General features: G+C 46.1%; 1 protein-coding gene across 2 annotated transcripts in view; it reads left to right on the top strand.

The window, feature by feature from the left end:
- Nucleotides 1-22,849, top strand: part of LOC143806308 (protein Shroom4-like) — a 471,342-nt gene that overhangs the window by 104,297 nt on the left and 344,196 nt on the right. The window lies entirely within an intron of this gene.

Below are 22,849 nucleotides of genomic sequence, written 5' to 3'. Positions count from 1 at the left end.
TCATGCAGTATATATATAGGGAGGCTGTGTGGGGCTCATGCAGTATATATATATATATATATATATATATATATATATATAGGGAGGCTGTGTGGGGCTCATGCAGTATATATATAGGGAGGCTGTGTGGAGCTCATGCAGTATATATATAGGGAGGCTGTGTGGGGCTCATGCAGTATATATATATAGGGAGGCTGTGTGGAGCTCATGCAGTATATATATAGGGAGGCTGTGTGGGGATCATGCAGTATATATAGGGAGGCTGTGTGGGGCTTATGCAGTGTATATATATAGGGAGGCTGTGTGGGGATCATACAGTATATATAGGGAGGCTGTGTGTGGCTCATGCAGTATATATAGGGAGGCTGTGTGGGGCTCATGCAGTATATATATAGGGAGGCTGTGTGGGGCTCATGCAGTATGTATATAGGGAGGCTGTGTGGGGCTCATGCAGTATATATATAGGGAGGCTGTGTGGGGATCAGGCAGTATATATATAGGGAGGCTGTGTGGGGCTCATGCAGTGTATATATATAGGGAGGCTGTGTGGGGCTCATGCAGTATATATAGGGAGGCTGTGAGGGGCTCATGCAGTATATATATATAGGGAGGCTGTGTGGGGCTCATGCAGTATATATAGGGAGGCTGTGTGGAGCTCATGCAGTATATGTAGGGAGGCTGTGTGGGGATCATACAGTATATATAGGGAGGCTGTGTGTGGCTCATGCAGTATATATAGGGAGGCTGTGTGGGGCTCATGCAGTATATATATAGGGAGGCTGCGTGGGGCTCATGCAGTATGTATATAGGGAGGCTGTGTGGGGCTCATGCAGTATATATAGGGAGGCTGTGTGGGGATCAGGCAGTATATATATAGGGAGGCTGTGTGGGGATCATACAGTATATATAGGGAGGCTGTGTGAGGATCATGCAGTATATATAGGGAGGCTGTGTGGGGCTGATGCAGTATATATATAGGGAGGCTGTGTGGGGCTCATATAGTATATAGGGAGGCTGTGTGGAGCTCATCTAGTATATAGGGAGGCTATGTGGGGCTCATGCAGTATATATATAGGGAGGTTGTGTGGGGCTCATGCAGTATATATATAGGGAGGCTGTGTGGGAATCAGGCAGTGTATATATAGGGAGACTGTGTGGGGATCAGGCAGTATATATATAGGGAGGCTGTGTGAAGATCATGCAGTATATATATAGGAAGGCTGTGTGGGGCTCATGTAGTATATAGGGAGGCTGTGTGGAGCTCATGCAGTATATATATAGGGAGGCTGGGTGGGGATCATGCAGTATATATAGGGAGGCTGTGTAGGGCTCATGCAGTTTATATATAGGGAGGCTGTGTGGAGCTCATGCAGTATATATATATATATATATATATATATATATATATATATACATACTAGATTGTGGCCCGATTCTAACGCATCGGGTATTCTAGAGTATGCATGTCCCCGTAGTATATGGACAATGATGATTTCAGAATTCGCGGCAGACTGCGCTCGTCGCTGATTGGTCGAGGCTGTGTGGGGCTCATGCAGTATATATAGGGAGGCTGTGTGGGGATCATGCAGTATATATAGGGAGGATGTGGGGATCATGCAGTATATATATAGGGAGGCTGTGTGGGGCTCATGCAGTATATATAGGGAGGATGTGGGGCTCATGCAGTATATATAGGGAGGCTGTGTGGGGATCATGCAGTATATATATAGGGGGGCTGTGTGGGGATCATGCAGTATATATATAGGGAGGCTGAGTGGGGCTCATGCTGTATGTATATAGGGAGGCTGTGTGGGGCTCATGCAGTATATATATATATATATAGGGAGGCTGTGTGGAGCTCATGCAGTATATATAGGGAGGCTGTGTGGGGCTCATGCAGTATATATAGGTAGGCTGTGTGGGGATCATGCAGTATATATATAGGGAGGCTGTGTGGGGCTCATGCAGTATATATATATATATATAGGGAGGCTGTGTGGGGCTCATGCAGTATATATAGGGAGGCTGTGTGGGGCTCATGCAGTATATATAGGGAGGCTGTGTGGGGCTCATGCAGTATATATATAGGGAGGCTGTGTGGGGCTCATGCAGTATATATATATAGGGAGGCTGTGTGGGGATCATACAGTATATATATAGGGAGGCTGTGTGAGGATCATGCAGTATATAGGGAGGCTGTGTGAGGATCATGCAGTGTATAGGGAGGCTGTGTGAGGATCATGCAGTATATAGGGAGGCTGTGTGAGGATCATGCAGTATATATATATATATATATATATATATATATATATATATATATATAGGGAGGCTGTGTGGGGCTCATGCAGTATATATAGAGAGGCTGTGTGGGGCTCATGCAGTTTATATATATGGAGGCTGTGTGGTGATCATACAGTATATATAGGGAGGCTGTGTGGGGCTCATGCAGTATATATATAGGGAGGCTGTGTGGAGCTCATGCAGTATATATATAGGGAGGCTGTGTGGGGCTCATGCAGTATATATATAGGGAGGCTGTGTGGGGATCAGGCAGTATATATATAGGGAGGCTGTGTGGGGCTCATGCAGTGTATATATATAGGGAGGCTGTGTGGGGCTCATGCAGTATATATAGGGAGGCTGTGAGGGGCTCATGCAGTATATATATATATAGGGAGGCTGTGTGGGGCTCATGCAGTATATATAGGGAGGCTGTGTGGAGCTCATGCAGTATATGTAGGGAGGCTGTGTGGGGATCATACAGTATATATAGGGAGGCTGTGTGTGGCTCATGCAGTATATATAGGGAGGCTGTGTGGGGCTCATGCAGTATATATATAGGGAGGCTGCGTGGGGCTCATGCAGTATGTATATAGGGAGGCTGTGTGGGGCTCATGCAGTATATATATAGGGAGGCTGTGTGGGGATCAGGCAGTATATATATAGGGAGGCTGTGTGGGGATCATACAGTATATATAGGGAGGCTGTGTGAGGATCATGCAGTATATATAGGGAGGCTGTGTGGGGCTGATGCAGTATATATATAGGGAGGCTGTGTGGGGCTCATGTAGTATATAGGGAGGCTGTGTGGAGCTCATGTAGTATATAGGGAGGCTGTGTGGGGCTCATGCAGTATATATATAGGGAGGTTGTGTGGGGCTCATGCAGTATATATATAGGGAGGCTGTGTGGGAATCAGGCAGTATATATATAGGGAGGCTGTGTGGGGATCAGGCAGTATATATATAGGGAGGCTGTGTGAAGATCATGCAGTATATATATAGGAAGGCTGTGTGGGGCTCATGCAGTATATATATATAGGGAGGCTGTGTTGGGCTCATGTAGTATATAGGGAGGCTGTGTGGAGCTCATGCAGTATATATATAGGGAGGCTGTGTGGAGCTCATGCAGTATATATATATATATATATATATATATATATATATACACATACTAGATTGTGGCCCGATTCTAACGCATCGGGTATTCTAGAGTATGCATGTCCCCGTAGTATATGGACAATGATGATTTCAGAATTCGCGGCAGACTGCGCTCGTCGCTGATTGGTCGAGGCAACCTTTTCCTGGACAGACAGAAAAACCCTGTGGCCCGATTCTAATGCATCGGGTATTCTAGAATATGCATGTCCCCGTAGTATATGGACAATGATGATTCCAGAATCAGACTGTTCCCGTCGCTGATTGGTCGAGGCAACCTTTATGACATCATCGTCGCCATGGCAACCATTATGACATCTACGTCGATACTGTGCCCGTCGCTGATTGGTCGAGGCGAATTCGCGGCAGACTGTGCCCGTCGCTGATTGGTCGAGGCAACCTTTATGACATCATCGTCGCCATGCTGTGCCCGTCGCTGATTGGTCAAGGCAACCTTTATGACATCATCGTCGCCATGGCAACCATTATGACATCTACGTCGATACTGTGCCCGTCGCTGATTGGTCGAGGTCTAGCGGCCTCGACCAATCAGAGACGCGGGATTTCCAGGACAGACAGAAAAACCCTTAGACAATTATATATAGACTAGATTGTGGCCCGATTCTAACGCATCGGGTATTCTAGAATATGCATATGATTCCAGAATTCGCGGCAGACTGTGCCCGTCGCTGATTGGTCGAGGCAACCGTTATGACATCATCGTCACCATGGCAACCATTATGACATCTACGTCGATGATACTATAATGCATACACACACTATAATGCATGGATACACACAGTCACACACCCACACCATAATGCATGCATACACACACACAGTCTACACACACACTATAATGCATGCATAACGCATCAGGTATTCTAGAATATGCATGTCCCCGTAGTATATGGACAATGATGATTCCAGAATTCGTGGCAGACTGTGCCCGTCGCTGATTGGTCGAGGCAACCTTTATGACATCATCGTCGCCATGGCAACCATTATGACATCTGCGTCGATACTGTGCCCGTCGCTGATTGGTTGAGGCCTGGCAGACTCGACCAATCAGAGACGCGGGATTTCCATTATGACATATACGTCGATACTGTGCCCGTCGCTGATTGGTCGAGGCAACCTTTATGACATCATCATCGCCATGCTGTGCCCGTCGCTGATTGTTCGAGGCCCAGGCGGCCTCGACCAATCAGAGACGCGGGATTTCCAGGACAGACAGACAGAAAAACCCTTAGACAGTTATATATGTAGATTGTGTTTTAGCCACCACCAATTACCAGAATGTGTTTCATGCCCGTCAGAAGATCGATGTAACAGATGCGCATGTTAGACTCAGCCTAAAAAATGCCTGTCAAAAATATGTTGCCAAAGATGCACGTGTCTGTCTAAAGGGCAAAGTGCAACATGTTCGTGAGATGCTGAATTAGAGAAAGCAGATCACTGTTTGAGGAAAACCAAACAAACTGATGAATGATTGTGAAAAACTAAATTTAAAGAGTAGTGTGCCATCCGTATCTATAAACACACCCGTGGCACAAGCTTCTTCATCTTCACCCATACATATTATCAATAATATCCAAATGTCACAGTTGAAAATTATTTGTTCTAGGCCGCCAGGCCTCGACCAATCAGCGACGGGCACAGCATGGCGACGATGATGTCATAAAGGTTGCCTCGACCAATCAGCGACGGGCACAGTATCGATGTAGATGTCATAATGGTTGCCATGGCGACGATGATGTCATAAAGGTTGCCTCGACCAAGCAACGACGGGCACAGTCTGCCGCGAATTCTGGAATCATCATTGTCTATATACTACGGGGACATGCATATTCTAGAATACCCGATGCGTTATGCATGCATTATAGTGTGTGTGTAGACTGTGTGTGTGTATGCATGCATTATAGTGTGGGTGTGTGACTGTGTGTATGCATGCATTATAGTGGGTGTGTATGCATTATAGTGTGTGTCTGTGTATATGCATGCATTATAGTGTGTGTGTATGCTGTTATGATCCCTAGTGGCTGAGGATCACAAATAGATCAGCAAGTGATTAAACTAAGGACGAGCTCTAGGGAGATGGTAACTGGACTGATCGCAAATCTGAACCTATCCAAAACAACTAGAGGTAGCCGGTGAACGTGCCTAAAAAATTCCTAGACATCTCGAGGCAGCCTGAGGAACTAGCTACCCCTAAAGAGAAAGAAAGACCTCGCTTGCCTCCAGAGAAATAATCCCCAAAGATATAGAAGCCCCCAACAAATATTAACGGTGAAGTAAGAAGAAGGCACATACATAGGGATGAAATCAGATTCAGCAAAAGAGGCCCACTAGTACTAGAAAGCAGAAAATAGAGCAGGGGTCTATGCGATCAATAAAAAACCCTTACAAAATATCCATCCTGAGATTTCAAGAACCCACACACAAACTAACGGTGTGTGGGGAGAAACTCAGCCCACTAGAGCAACCAGCAAGCGAGGGAATTACATTTTAGCAAGCTGGAACAGAAAACATGATAAACACTGTTGATCAAAAAATGAGCAAACAAAACTTAGCTTATCCTGGATGGACTGGGAGCAAGGTAGTAAGAAGGAATCTGAGTAGCACTGATTACATCGACAGCCGGCAACAAGTGGAAGTAAAACAGAGCTATATAGGAATCTCCCAGAGGATAACGAACCAGCTGATAGCCAGAGACCAGCAGGATAACAGGCAAAGCCACCAGGGGGAGCCCAAAGCAAAAGTCACACCATACCACCAGTGACCACAAGAGGGAGCCTGAACACAGAGTTCACAACAATACCCCCCCCTTGAGGAGGGGTCACCGAACCCTCATGAAAACCACCAGGGCGATCAGGATGAGCCACATGGAAGGCACGAACCAAATCGGCTGCATGAACATCAGAGGCGACAACCCAAGAATTATCCTCCTGACCATAGCCCTTCCATTTAACCAAATACTGGAGCCTCCATCTAGAAATACGAGAATCCAAGATCTTCTCCACCACGTATTCCAATTCTCCCTCAACCAGCACCGGGGCAGGAGGCTCAACCGGAGGAACCACAGGCACCACATACCTCCGCAACAACGAGCGATGGAACACATTATGAATAGCAAATGATGCTGGGAGGTCCAGACGAAATGACACAGGGCCAAGGACTTCCAGAATCTTATAAGGACCGATAAACTGAGGCTTGAACTTAGGAGAGGAGACCTTCATAGGAACGAAGCGAGAAGACAACCACACCAAGTCCCCAACGCAAAGTCGGGGACCCACACAGCGACGGCGGTTGGCAAAGAGCTGAGCCTTCTCTTGAGACAGCTTCAAATTGTCCACCACATGATTCCAAATCTGATACAACCTATCAACCACAACATCCACTCCAGGACAGTCAGAAGGCTCCACCTGACCCGAGGAAAAACGAGGATGAAACCCCGAATTACAAAAGAAAGGAGAAACCAAAGTAGCAGAACTAGCCCGATTATTAAGGGCAAACTCGGCCAACGCCAAAAAAGTAACCCAGTCATCCTGATCAGCAGAAACAAAACATCTTAAATAAGTCTCCAAGGTCTGATTAGTTCGCTCGGTTTGGCCATTCGTCTGAGGATGGAAGGCCGACAAAAAAGACAAATCAATGCCCAATTTAGCACAAAAGGTCCGCCAAAATCTAGACACAAACTGGGATCCTCTGTCAGAAACAATGGTCTCAGGAATCCCGTGCAAACGAACCACATTTTGAAAAAACAGTGGAACCAACTCGGAGGAGTAAGGCAACTTAGGCAAGGGCACCAGATGGACCATCTTAGAAAAACGATCACACACCACCCAGATGACAGACATTCTCTGAGAGACAGGGAGATCTGAAATAAAATCCATGGAAATGTGCGTCCAAGGCCTCTTCGGGACAGGCAAACTTAACAGAAAACCACTGGCTCGAGAACAGCAAGGCTTAGCCCGAGCACAAATGCCACAAGACTGCACAAAGGAACGCACATCCCACGACAAGGAAGGCCACCAAAAAGACCTGGCCACCAAGTCTCTGGTACCAAATATTCCAGGATGGCCCGCCAACACCGAAGAATGAACCTCGGAGATGACTCTGTTGGTCCATCTATCCGGGACAAACAGTCTCTCCGGTGGACAGCGATCAGGTCTATCCGCCTGAAACTCTTGCAGCACACGTCGCAAATCTGGGGAGATGGCAGACAAAATCACCCCTTCTCTAAGAATACCAGCCGGCTCTGAATCTCCAGGAGAGTCAGGCACAAAACTCCTAGAAAGAGCATCAGCCTTCACATTCTTCGAACCAGGCAGGTACGAAACCACGAAATCAAAACGAGAGAAAAACAACGACCAACGAGCCTGTCTGGGATTCAGCCGCTTGGCCGACTCGAGATAAATCAAATTCTTGTGATCAGTCAAGACCACCACACGATGCTTAGCTCCCTCGAGCCAATGTCGCCACTCCTCAAATGCCCACTTCATAGCCAACAACTCCCGATTACCGACATCATAATTCCGCTCGTCAGGCGAAAACTTTCTTGAAAAGAAAGCACATGGCTTCATCACAGAGTCATCGGAGCTTCTCTGCGACAAAACAGCCCCCGCTCCAATCTCGGAAGCATCAACCTCCACCTGGAAGGGAAGTGAGACATCTGGCTGACATAAGACCGGAGCCGAAGAAAACCGGCGCTTCAGCTCCCGAAAGGCCTCCACAGCCGCAGAGGACCAATTAGTCACATCAGAACCTTTCTTGGTCAAATCCGTCAAAGGCTTAACAACACCAGAAAAATTAGCTATGAAGCGACGGTAAAAATTAGCAAAACCCAAGAACTTCTGAAGACTCTTAACCGATGTAGGCTGCGTCCAGTCATGAATAGCCTGAACCTTGACTGGGTCCATCTCAATAGTAGAAGGAGAAAAAATGAAACCCAAAAAAGAAATCTTCTGGACTCCAAAAGGACATTTTGAGCCCTTCACAAATAAAGCATTGTCACGCAGGACCTGAAAGACCATCCTGACCTGCTTAACATGAGACTCCCAATCATCCGAAAAAAACAGAATATCATCCAGATACACAATCATAAACTTATCCAGATATTCACGGAAGATGTCGTGCATAAAGGACTGAAAGACTGAAGGAGCATTAGAAAGTCCAAAAGGCATCACCAGGTACTCAAAATGGCCTTCAGGCGTATTAAATGCAGTTTTCCATTCATCACCCTGTTTTATACGCACAAGGTTATACGCACCACGAAGATCTATCTTGGTGAACCAACTAGACCCCCTAATGCGAGCAAACAAATCAGTTAACAATGGTAAAGGATACTGAAATTTGACCGTGATTTTATTCAAAAGGCGATAATCAATACAAGGTCTCAGGGAACCATCCTTCTTAGCCACAAAAAAGAATCCCGCACCAAGAGGGGAAGAGGACGGGCGAATATGTCCCTTCTCCAAAGACTCCTTTATATAACTCCGCATGGCAGCATGCTCCGGCACAGATAAATTGAAAAGTCGTCCCTTAGGAAACTTACTACCAGGAATCAAATTTATAGCACAATCACAGTCTCTATGAGGAGGTAGAGAATTGAGTTTGGGCTCCTCAAATACATCCTGGTAGTCTGACAAAAATGTAGGGACTTCAGAAGGAGTGGACGAAGCAATTGACACCACAGGAGCGTCACCATGAATTCCCTGACAACCCCAACTTGACACAGACATAGCTTTCCAATCCAGGACTGGATTATGAGTCTGCAACCATGGTAGACCCAACACGACAACTGTTGTGAACTATACTTCTTGGCTCCCTCTTGTGGTCACTAGTGATTTGGCACTTGATTGTCTTTTACCAGGTTGGTACTCACCTGCTTCGTTAGGCCTGGGGTGTTGCTATTTAAACTTCCTGGATTCTCAGTCCAGTGCCTGGCATCGTTGTAATCAGTTCATTTCTGTTTGCTCCTGTCTTCAGGTCCTGGTTCTTTGCAAGATAAGCTAAGTCCTGCTTTCTTATTTTTGTTTATTTGCATTGTTCTTATTTTTGTCCAGCTTGTACAAAATGTGATTCCTGATATCGCTGGAAGCTCTAGGGGGCTGATATTCTCCCCCCTCACCGTTAGTCGGTTTGGGGGTTCTGGGATACTCAGCGTGGATATTTTGCAGGGTTTTTTGCTGACCATATAAGTCATCTTTCTATCTTCTGCTATTTAGTCAGTGGGCCTCTCTTTGCTAAAATCTAGTTCATTCTTACGTTTGTCTTTTCTTCTTGCCTCACCGTTATTATTTGTTGGGGGCTTGTATTACTTTGGGGTCTTTTCTCTGGAGGCAAGAGAGGTCTTATTTTCCATGATAGGGTTAGTTAGTTCTCCGGCTGGCGCGAGACGTCTAGGATCAACATAGGCACGTTCCCCGGCTACTGTTAGTGTTTGTGCTAGGATCAGCTATATGGTCAGCTTAGTTACCACTTCCCTATGAGCTGGTATTTATGTTTGCAGACTTTGCTTTAATCTCGGAGATCCCTTGCCATTGGGATCACAACATTATGCCAGGCCACTAATAGTTAATGCATTGCAGAAGTGGGATTAAAAGAAAAGGAGTTCTGAGTTTTTGTTTTTTTTTCTCCTCTTTCTTCCTTCCCCTTTTTCTCAGAGTGGCTGTAAGCTTTGCTGCAGACATGAATGTTCAGACCTTGATTACTAGTGTGGATCAGCTTGCTGCACGAGTGCAGAGCATTCAGGATTTTGTTGTTAGCAGTCCTATGTCTGAGCCTAAGATACCTATTCCTGAGCTGTTCTCTGGATATCGATTTAAATTTAGGAATTTTAGGAATAATTGTAAATTGTTTCTATCTTTGAAACCTCGTTCGTCTGGAGATTCAGCTCAGCAAGTTAAAATTGTTATCTACTTTTTGCGTGGCGACCCTCAGGATTGGGCTTTCGCGTTAGCGCCAGGAGATCCGGCATTGGCGGATGTTGATGCGTTTTTTCTGGCGCTCGGATTGCTTTATGAGGAGCCTAATCTTGAAATTCAGGCAGAAAAAGCTCTACTGGCTATCTCTCAGGGCCAGGATGAAGCCGAAGTGTATTGCCTAAAATTTCGGAAACGGTCCGTGCTTACTCAATGGAATGAATGTGCTCTGGCCGCAAATTTCAGAAATGGCCTTTCTGAAGCCATTAAGAATGTGATGGTGGGTTTCACAATTCCTACAAGTCTGAATGATTCTATGGGGCTGGCTATTCAGATTGATCGGCGTTTGCGGGAGCGCAAATCCGCTAATCCTCTGGCGGTGTTGTCTGAACAGACACCTGTTTCAATGCAATGTGATAGAAACCCCGATCCAGCAATGCAATGTGATAGAATCCTGACTAGAACCGAACGACAAAATCATAGACGACAGAATGGGCTGTGTTTTTACTGTGGTGATTCTACACATGTTATATCAGCATGCTCTAAACGCCTAACCAAGGTTGTCAGTCCTGTCTCCATTGGTAATTTGCAGCCTAAATTTATTTTGTCTGTGACTTTAATTTGTTCATTGTCTTCCTACCCTGTTATGGCGTTTGTGGATTCAGGTGCTGCCCTGAGTCTTATGGACTTGTCGTTTGCCAAGCGCTGTGGTTTTGTCCTGGAGCCTTTAAAAGTTCCTGTTCCTCTCAGAGGAATTGATGCTACGCCACTGGCGGAAAATAAACCGCAGTTTTGGACACAAGTGACCATGTGCATGACTCCTGAACATCGGGAGGTGATTAGTTTTCTTGTTCTGCATAAAATGAATGATTTAGTCGTGTTAGGTCTGCCATGGTTACAGACCCATAATCCTGTTTTGGATTGGAAGGCTATGTCTGTGTGGAGATGGGGTTGTCAGGGAATTCATTACGATTCTCTGCCGGTGTCTATTGCTACTTCTACTCCTTCAGAAGTTCTGAGTATTTGTGTGACTATCAGGATGTATTCAGTGAGTCCAGGTCCAGTGCTCTTCCTCCTCATAGGGACTGTGACTGCGCTATAGATTTGATTCCAGGCAGTAAATTTCCTAAGGGACGATTATTTAATTTGTCTGTACCCGAACATGCCGCGATGCGTTCTTATGTCAAGGAGTCTTTTGAGAAGGGGCATATTCGTCCATCCTCTTCCCCTCTTGGTGCGGGATTTTTTTTTGTGGCCAAGAAGGACGGGTCTTTGAGACCTTGTATAGACTATCGGCTTCTGAATAAAATCACTGTTAAGTTTCAGTATCCTTTGCCACTATTGTCAGACTTGTTTGCTCGGATTAAGGTGCCAAGTGGTTCACCAAGATAGATCTTCGTGGTGCGTACAACCTTGTGCGCATTAGGCAGGGAGATGAATGGAAAACTGCATTCAATACGCCCGAAGGTCATTTTGAATACTTGGTGATGCCCTTTGGGCTCTCTAATGCTCCTTCAGTGTTTCAGTCCTTTATGCATGATATCTTCCGGAAGTATCTGGATAAATTTATGATTGTTTATCTGGATGATATTCTGGTTTTCTCAGATGATTGGGATTCTCATGTAAAGCAGGTCAGGATGGTGTTTCAGGTTTTGCGTGATAATGCTTTGTTTGTGAAGGGCTCAAAGTGTCTCTTTGGAGTGCAGAAGGTTTCCTTTTTGGGTTTTATTTTCTCCCCTTCTGCTGTGGAGATGGACCCAGTCAAGGTCCGAGCTATTCATGATTGGACTCAGCCCACGTCTGTTAAGAGTCTTCAGAAGTTCTTGGGGTTTGCTAATTTCTACCGTCGCTTTATCGCTAACTTTTCTAGCGTTGTTAAACCTTTGACGGATATGACCAAGAAAGGTTCTGATGTGGCTAATTGGGCCCCTGCAGCCGTGGAGGCCTTCCAGGAGCTGAAGCGCCGGTTTACTTCGGCGCCTGTTTTGTGCCAGCCTGATGTCTCACTTCCCTTTCAGGTTGAAGTGGATGCTTCTGAGATCGGTGCTGGGGCTGTTTTGTCGCAGAGAGGCTCTGGTTGCTCTGTGATGAGACCATGTGCTTTTTTCTCTAGGAAGTTTTTGCCTGCTGAGCGGAACTATGATGTTGGTAATCGGGAGTTGTTGGCCATGAAGTGGGCATTTGAGGAGTGGCGTCATTGGCTCGAGGGCGCTAAGCATCGTGTGGTGGTCTTGACTGATCACAAAAATCTGATGTATCTCGAGTCTGCTAAGCGCCTGAATCCTAGACAGGCTCGTTGGTCATTGTTTTTCTCTCGTTTTGACTTTGTGGTCTCGTACCTGCCTGGTTCGAAGAATGTTAAGGCTGATGCTCTTTCTAGGAGCTTTGTGCCTGACTCTCCTGGAGTCTCGGAGCCAGCTGGTATTCTTAAAGAGGGAGTAATCGTGTCGGCCATATCTCCTGATTTGCGACGTGTGTTGCAGAGATTTCAGGCTGGTAGACCTGACTCTTGTCCACCCGACAGACTGTTTGTTCCTGATAAATGGACCAGCAAAGTCATTTCCGAGGTTCATTCCTCGGTGTTGGCAGAGCATCCGGGAATTTTTGGTACCCGAGATTTGGTGGCTAGGTCCTTTTGGTGGCCTTCCTTGTCACAGGATGTGCGGTCATTTGTGCAGTCCTGTGGGACTTGTGCTCGGGCTAAACCTTGTTGTTCTCGTGCTAGCGGGTTGCTTCTGCCTTTGCCCGTCCCGAAGAGGCCTTGGACACACATTTCCATGGATTTCATTTCTGATCTTCCGGTGTCTCAAGGAATGTCTGTCATCTGGGTGGTGTGTGATCGTTTTTCCAAGATGGTCCATTTGGTACCCTTGCCTAAGTTGCCTTCCTTGTTATGGTTACCCCAATGACCAGGGGAATAAAAATACAAAACGGACTAGCTCTCGGGTGATGGAAACTAAGGTCGACCGTGACCTGAACCTGACCCAACACTTACAGTAGCCGGGGGATGTACCTACGATGCCCTAGACACCACGCGCCAGCCGGAGATCTAACTACCCCTATAAGAGGAATATACAGGCCTGCCTTACCTCCAGTGAGGAACCCCAAAAGATGATAGTAGGCCCCCACAGATATTGACGGTGAGTTCAGAGGAAATGACATACGTAGGATGAACAGCAGATTTAGCACAGTGAGGTCCGCTTACTAGATAGCAGAAGGACAGGAAAGTGTTACTTCACGGTCGACCTAAAAATCACTATTCAAAAACACCATCCAGAAATTACTTTAAACTCCAGTGACAACTCATGCCACCGGAGTAGTAATTTTCTGTCCACAAGAGCTTCCAGCACTGAAGAGTCACATTGCAGATAGCTGGACAAAAATAGCAAAAACAAGAAACAAAATTCAACTTAGCTGAACTGGAACTTGAGGCAGGTGAATGCAACAGAATGCTACTAGCACATTGTTGGCCGGCATATGACTAACAGCCAAGCAGCCTTAAATAGGAAACTCCCCTAGAGGGTGGCGACAGGTAATCAGAGATGGAGGAAGGCACATAAGAGGCACTACCATAACAGACCACCGGGGGAGCCCACAAACCGAATTCACAACAGTACCCCCCCCTTAAGGAGGGGGCACCGAACCCTCACCAGAACCACCAGGGCGATCTGGATGAGCACTATGAAATGCACGAACCAAATCAGGAGCATGAACATCGGATGCTGTCACCCAAGAATTATCCTCCTGGCCATAACCTTTCCACTTAACCAGATACTGAAGTTTCCGTCTGGAAACACGGGAGTCCAAGATCTTTTCCACCACATACTCCAATTCACCCTCAACCAACACAGGAGCAGGTGGATCAGCAGAAGGAACAACCGGTACCTCATACCTCCGCAATAATGACCGATGGAAAACATTATGGATATTAAAAGATGCTGGGAGGTCCAAACGAAAGGACACAGGATTAAGAACCTCCAGAATCCTATAAGGGCCGATAAACCGAGGCTTAAACTTAGGAGACGAGACCTTCATAGGAACAAATCGAGAAGACAGCCACACCAGGTCCCCAACACAAAGACGAGGACCAATACGCCGATGACGATTAGTGAACTGTTGAGTCTTCTCCTGGGACAACTTCAGATTGTCCACAACCTGTCCCCAAATCCGATGCATCCTATCAACCACAGCATCCACTCCAGGACAATCCGAAGACTCCAATTGACCGGACGAAAACCGAGGGTGAAACCCTGAATTACAAAAAAATGGAGAAACCAAAGTGGCAGAACTGGCCCGATTGTTAAGGGCAAACTCTGCCAATGGCAAAAAGTCAAGCCAATCATCCTGATCAGCGGACACAAAACACCTCAAGTAAGTCTCCAAGGTCTGATTAGTACGCTCAGTCTGGCCATTAGTCTGAGGATGGAATGCAGACGAAAAAGACAAATCGATACCCATCCTGGCACAGAACGTCCGCCAAAATCTAGACACAAACTGAGTACCCCTGTCAGACACTATATTCTCAGGAATACCATGCAAACGCACCACATTCTGAAAAAATAGAGGAACCAACTCAGAGGAGGAGGGCAATTTGGGTAAAGGTACCAAATGAACCATCTTGGAAAAACGGTCACAAATCACCCAGATGACAGACATCCTACGAGAAACCGGAAGGTCAGAAATAAAGTCCATAGAGATGTGCGTCCAAGGCCTCTTAGGAATAGGCAAGGGCAACAACAACCCACTGGCCCTAGAACAGCAGGGCTTGGCCCGAGCACAAACATCACAAGACTGCACAAACATGCGCACATCTCGAGACAAAGAAGGCCACCAGAAGGACCTAGACACCAAATCCCTGGTGCCAAAAATTCCAGGATGACCTGTCAACGCGGAAGAATGAACCTCCGAGATAACTCTACTGGTCCAATCATCAGGGACAAACAGTCTACCAGGCGGACAGCGATCAGGCCTATCCACCTGAAACTCCTGCAAAGAACGCCGCAGGTCTGGGGAGACAGCTGACAATATCACCCCATCCTTCAGGATGCCGGTAGGTTCGGAATCACCAGGCGAGTCAGGCTCAAAACTCCTAGAGAGGGCATCCGCCTTCACATTCTTGGACCCAGGCAGATATGACACCACAAAGTTAAATCGGGAGAAAAACAACGACCAGCGCGCCTGTCTAGGATTCAGACGCCTGGCCGACTCAAGATAAATTAGATTCTTGTGGTCAGTGAGGACCACCACCTGGTGTCTAGCACCCTCAAGCCAATGACGCCACTCCTCAAACGCCCACTTCATGGCCAGAAGTTCCCGATTTCCCACATCATAATTTCGCTCAGCGGGCGAAAACTTTCGGGAGAAAAACGCACATGGTCTCATTACTGAGCAGTCAGGATCTTTCTGCGACAAAACTGCACCTGCTCCGATCTCCGAAGCATCCACCTCAACCTGGAACGGAAGTAACACATCAGGTTGGCGCAACACAGGAGCGGAAGAAAAGCGGCGCTTAAGCTCTTGAAAGGCCTCCACAGCCGCAGAGGACCAATTAGCAACATCAGCACCCTTTTTGGTCAAATCAGTCAAAGGTTTAGCAATGGCAGAAAAACCCGCTATAAATCGGCGATAGAAATTAGCAAAACCCAAGAACTTTTGCAGACTCTTCAAAGAAGTAGGTTGCATCCAATCACAAATGGCCTGGACCTTGACAGGGTCCATCTCCATAGATGAAGGGGAAAAAATATATCCCAAAAAGGAAATTCTCTGAACTCCAAAACTACACTTTGAGCCCTTTACAAAAAGAGAATTAGCTCGCAAAACCTGAAAAACTCTCCTGACCTGTTGAACGTGAGATTCCCAGTCCTCCGAAAAAACAAGAATATCATCCAAATACACAATCATAAACTTATCCAGATATTCACGGAAAATATCGTGCATAAAGGACTGAAAAACGGAAGGGGCATTTGCGAGACCGAAAGGCATTACCAAATACTCAAAATGGCCTTCAGGCGTATTAAATGCGGTCTTCCACTCATCCCCCTGCTTAATCCGCACCAAATTATACGCACCACGTAGATCGATCTTAGTGAACCACTTAGCCCCCTTTATACGAGCAAACAGATCAGTCAGTAAAGGTAACGGGTACTGGTATTTAACTGTAATCTTATTCAAAAGTCGATAGTCGATACAAGGTCTCAATGAACCATCCTTTTTACCTACAAAGAAAAATCCTGCCCCTAGTGGAGACAACGAGGGGCGAATATGACCCTTTTCCAAGGATTCTCTGATATACTCCCGCATAGCAGTATGTTCGGGCACAGACAAATTAAACAAGCGACCCTTAGGAAACTTACTACCGGGGATCAATTCAATAGCGCAGTCACACTCTCTGTGAGGAGGGAGAGAATCAACTTTAGGCTCTTGAAAGACATCATAAAAATCTGACAGAAATGCTGGGATCTCAGAGGGAGTAGATGAAGAAATAGGAACCAAAGGTGCATCCCCATGAATACCCCGACATCCCCAGCTCAACACAGACATAGATTTCCAGTCCAAGACGGGATTATGAATCTGTAACCATGGTAATCCAAGCACTAAGACATCATGTAGGTTATATAATACAAGGAAACGAATAATCTCCTGATGGTCTGGGGTAAGACGCATAGTCACTTGTGTCCAATATTGTGGTTTATTGCTAGCCAAAGGTGTAGAATCAATACCCTTCAGGGGAATAGAAACTTCCAATGGCTCCAAATCAAACCCACAACGCTTGGCAAAGGACCAATCCATGAGACTCAGAGCGGCGCCAGAATCCACATAAGCATTCACAGTAACAGATGATAAGGTACAAATCAATGTCACGGACAAAAGAAATTTTGACTGCAAGGTACCTGTAGAAAAAGATTTATCAACCTTTTTATCAATCTTATTTATACGTTTAGAGCATGCTGATATAACATGAGCTGGATCTCCACAGTAGAAGCACAATCCCTTTTTGCGCCTGTAATTTTGACGTTCGCCTCTAGACAAAACACGATCGCATTGCATATGCTCTAATGCCTTTTCAGAGGTCACCGCCAAATGGTGCACAGGTCTTTGCTCAGAAGACACCGCCATATGGTGCACAGGTTTTTGCTCAGAAGATACCGCCATATGGTGCACAGATTTTTCCTCAGAAGACCCCGCCATATGGTGCACAGATTTGCGCTCCCGCAAACGCCGATCAATCTGGATAGCCAATTTCATGGCATCATTCAGACCTGCAGGCACAGGGAACCCCACCATGACATCCTTCACGGCATCAGAGAGACCTTCTCTGAAATTAGCTGCTAAAGCGCACTCATTCCATCTAGTAAGCACCGACCATTTACGGAATTTCTGGCAGTATATCTCAGCTTCATCTTGCCCTTGGGAAAGAGCTATCAAGGCTTTCTCAGCCAAAATCTCCAAATTAGGCTCTTCATAAAGCAACCCCAAAGCCTGAAAAAACGCATCTACATTTAACAACGCAGGATCCCCTGGCGATAATGCAAATGCCCAACTTTGTGGGTCGCCGCGCAATAGAGAGATAACAATTTTAACTTGTTGAGTATGATCACCAGCAGAGTGAGATCTCAGAGACAAAAACAATTTGCAATTTTCTCTGAAACTCAAAAACCGGGATCTGTCTCCGGTAAAGTATTCAGGCAGAGGAATCTTAGGTTCAGACATTGGAGCACATATAACAAAATCTTGTAGGTTCTGTACTTTTGTCGCAAGGTTATTTAAACCTGCAACTAAACTCTGTGGATCCATATTCAAATGGGTGTAACCCAAACATTCAGAGGTTAAGAGGAGAGGAGAAAAAAAAAGGCTGAAGACTGCAGTTTAAGCAAGGAATACAAATGAGCAAACTAAGGTGCACTTTCAAACACAGAAAAAAAAAAAAAAACCTTTTCTCCTCCTTCCTGCTTTAGTGCATATTTTAACACATAGATTTTTTACCGTCCGGCCAAACTGTTATGGTTACCCCAATGACCAGGGGAATAAAAATACAAAACGGACTAGCTCTCGGGTGATGGAAACTAAGGTCGACCGTGACCTGAACCTGACCCAACACTTACAGTAGCCGGGGGATGTACCTACGATGCCCTAGACACCACGCGCCAGCCGGAGATCTAACTACCCCTATAAGAGGAATATACAGGCCTGCCTTACCTCCAGTGAGGAACCCCAAAAGATGATAGTAGGCCCCCACAGATATTGACGGTGAGTTCAGAGGAAATGACATACGTAGGATGAACAGCAGATTTAGCACAGTGAGGTCCGCTTACTAGATAGCAGAAGGACAGGAAAGTGTTACTTCACGGTCGACCTAAAAATCACTATTCAAAAACACCATCCAGAAATTACTTTAAACTCCAGTGACAACTCATGCCACCGGAGTAGTAATTTTCTGTCCACAAGAGCTTCCAGCACTGAAGAGTCACATTGCAGATAGCTGGACAAAAATAGCAAAAACAAGAAACAAAATTCAACTTAGCTGAACTGGAACTTGAGGCAGGTGAATGCAACAGAATGCTACTAGCACATTGTTGGCCGGCATATGACTAACAGCCAAGCAGCCTTAAATAGGAAACTCCCCTAGAGGGTGGCGACAGGTAATCAGAGATGGAGGAAGGCACATAAGAGGCACTACCATAACAGACCACCGGGGGAGCCCACAAACCGAATTCACAACACTTCCTCTTCCGATCTGGTTCCTTTGTTTTTTCAGAATGTGGTTCGTTTACACGGCATTCCGGAGAATATCGTGTCCGACAGAGGATCCCAGTTTGTGTCCAGATTCTGGCGATCTTTTTGTGCTAAAATGGGCATTGATTTGTCATTTTCATCTGCCTTCCATCCCCAGACTAATGGTCAAACGGAGCGAACTAATCAGACACTGGAGGCTTATTTGAGATGTTTTGCTTCTGCGGACCAGGATGATTGGGTGACCTTCTTGCCATTGGCGGAGTTTGCCCTTAATAATCGGGCTAGTTCCGCTACTTTGGTTTCGCCATTCTTCTGCAACTCTGGTTTTCATCCTCGTTTCTCCTCGGGTCATGTTGAGTCTTCTGACTGTCCTGGGGTGGATTCCGTGGTGGATAGGTTGCAGCGGATTTGGAATCATGTGGTGGACAACTTGAAGTTGTCACAGGAGAAGGCTCAGCGTTTTGCCAACCGCCGCCGCGGTGTGGGCCCCCGACTTCGTGTTGGGGATTTGGTTTGGTTGTCTTCTCGGTATGTCCCTCTGAAGGTTTCCTCTCCTAAGTTTAAGCCTCGCTTTATTGGTCCTTATAAAATTTTGGAAGTTCTTAACCTGGTTTCTTTTCGTTTGGAACTTCCGGTGTCGTTTGCCATTCACAACGTGTTCCATAGGTCTTTGTTGCGGCGATACGTTGTGCCTGTGGTTCCTGCTGTTGAGCCTCCTGCTCCGGTGTTGGTTGAGGGCGAGTTGGAGTACGTGGTAGAGAAGATCTTGGATTCTCGTCTCTCTAGACGGAGGCTTCAGTATTTGGTCAAATGGAAGGGCTATGGTCAGGAGGATAATTCCTGGGTGGCCGCCTCTGATGTTCATGCGGCCGATTTGGTTCGTGCCTTCCACGCTGCTCATCCTGGTCGCCCTGGTGGTCTTGGTGAGGGTTCGGTGACCCCTCCTTAAAGGGGGGGTACTGTTGTGAACTATTCTTCTTGGCTCCCTCTTGTGGTCACTAGTGATTTGGCACTTGATTGTCTTTTACCAGGTTGGTACTCACCTGCTTCGTTAGGCCTGGGGTGTTGCTATTTAAACTTCCTGGATTCTCAGTCCAGTGCCTGGCATCGTTGTAATCAGTTCATTTCTGTTTGCTCCTGTCTTCAGGTCCTGGTTCTTTGCAAGATAAGCTAAGTCCTGCTTTCTTATTTTTGTTTATTTGCATTGTTCTTATTTTTGTCCAGCTTGTACAAAATGATTCCAGATATCGCTGGAAGCTCTAGGGGGCTGATATTCTCCCCCCTCACCGTTAGTCGGTTTGGGGGTTCTGGGATACTCAGCGTGGATATTTTGCAGGGTTTTTTGCTGACCATATAAGTCATCTTTCTATCTTCTGCTATTTAGTCAGTGGGCCTCTCTTTGCTAAAATCTAGTTCATTCTTACGTTTGTCTTTTCTTCTTGCCTCACCGTTATTATTTGTTGGGGGTTGTATTACTTTGGGGTCTTTTCTCTGGAGGCAAGAGAGGTCTTATTTTCCCTGATAGGGTTAGTTAGTTCTCCGTCTGGCGCGAGACGTCTAGGATCAACGTAGGCACGTTCCCCGGCTACTGTTAGTGTTTGTGCTAGGATCAGCTATATGGTCAGCTTAGTTACCACTTCCCTATGAGCTGGTATTTATGTTTGCAGACTTTGCTTTAATCTCGGAGATCCCTTGCCATTGGGATCACAACAGACAACATCATGCAAATTATGCAATACAAGAAAGCGAATCACCTCCTGATGAACAGGAGTCATGCACATGGTCACTTGTGTCCAGTACTGAGGTCTATTCGTAGCCAATGGCGTAGAGTCAATTCCCCTTAGTGGAATAGGGAATTTTAAAGGCTCCAAATCAAAACCACAGCGCCTGGCAAATGACCAATCCATCAGACTCAGGGCAGCACCTGAATCTACAAAGGCATTAACCGGGTAAGATGACAGGGAACAAATCAGGGTAACAGACAAAATGAACTTAGGCTGTAAAGTACCAATGGTGACAGATTTATCAACCTTTTTTTTGCGCTTAGAGCATGCTGAGATAACATGAGCTGAGTCACCACAGTAAAAGCACAACCCATTTTGCCGTCTATAATTTTGCCGTTCACTTCTGGTCAGAATTCTGTCACATTGCATAGATTCAGGTGTCTGTTCAGAAGACACCGCCAAATGGTGCACAGGTTTGCGCTCCCGCAACCGCCGATCAATCTGAATGGCCAGAGTCATTGACTCATTCAGACCTGCAGGCGTAGGGAACCCCACCATGACATTCTTAATGGCTTCAGAAAGACCTTCTCTGAAATTTGCAGCCAGGGCACACTCATTCCACTGAGTAAGCACCGACCATTTCCGAAATTTCTGGCAGTACACCTCTGTTTCATCTTGCCCCTGCGAGAGGGCCAATAACGCTTTTTCAGCCTGGTTCTCAAGATTAGGTTCCTCATAGAGCAATCCAAGGGCCAAAAAAAACGCATCCACACTGAGCAATGCAGGATCCCCTGGCGCCAATGCGAAGGCCCAATCTTGAGGGTCACCACGCAAAAAGGAAATAATAATCCTAACTTGCTGAACGGCATCACCAGAGGAACGAGGTTTCAAAGAAAGAAACAACTTACAATTGTTCTTAAAATTTAGGAACCTAGATCTATCTCCAGAAAACAACTCCGGAATAGGTATCCTAGGCTCAGACATAGGACTGTGAACAACAAAATCCTGAATACTCTGAACTCTAGCAGCAAGATGATCCAGACTGGAAGCCAAGCTCTGGACATCCATGTCAGCAGCTGAACTCAGAGCCACACCAAGATTAAGAGGAGAGAAGCTAGCACAGCAGCTAGACACACGGCAACAACAAGAAAAAAAAAAAAATTCTCAAGGCTTCTTTTCTCCTGCTTCTGCCATGCAATTAACACTTTGCGGGCCAGCTGTACTGTTATGATCCCTAGTGGCTGAGGATCACAAATAGATCAGCAAGTGATTAAACTAAGGACGAGCTCTAGGGAGATGGTAACTGGACTGATCGCAAATCTGAACCTATCCAAAACAACTAGAGGTAGCCGGTGAACGTGCCTAAAAAATTCCTAGACGTCTCGAGCCAGCCTGAGGAACTAGCTACCCCTAAAGAGAAAGAAAGACCTCGCTTGCCTCCAGAGAAATAATCCCCAAAGATATAGAAGCCCCCAACAAATATTAACGGTGAAGTAAGAAGAAGGCACATACATAGGGATGAAATCAGATTCAGCAAAAGAGGCCCACTAGTACTAGAAAGCAGAAAATAGAGCAGGGGTCTATGCGATCAATAAAAAACCCTTACAAAATATCCATCCTGAGATTTCAAGAACCCACACACAAACTAACGGTGTGTGGGGAGAAACTCAGCCCACTAGAGCAACCAGCAAGCGAGGGAATTACATTTTAGCAAGCTGGAACAGAAAACATGATAAACACTGCTGATCAAAAAATCAGCAAACAAAACTTAACTTATCCTGGATGGACTGGGAGCAAGGTAGTAAGAAGGAATCTGAGTAGCACTGACTACATCGACAGCCGGCAACAAGTGGAAGTAAAACAGAACTATATAGGAACCTCCCAGAGGATAACGAACCAGCTGATAGCCAGAGACCAGCAGGATAACAGGCAAAGCCACCAGGGGGAGCCCAAAGCAAAAGTCACACCATACCACCAGTGACCACAAGAGGGAGCCTGAACACAGAGTTCACAACAGTATGCATTCATT

This window comes from Ranitomeya variabilis, chromosome 2 (assembly GCF_051348905.1).
Source record: "Ranitomeya variabilis isolate aRanVar5 chromosome 2, aRanVar5.hap1, whole genome shotgun sequence".
Classification (NCBI taxonomy): domain Eukaryota; kingdom Metazoa; phylum Chordata; class Amphibia; order Anura; family Dendrobatidae; genus Ranitomeya; species Ranitomeya variabilis.
The sequence above is the reverse complement of the archived record's forward strand: the minus strand, read 5'-3'. Positions and strand labels throughout refer to the sequence as shown.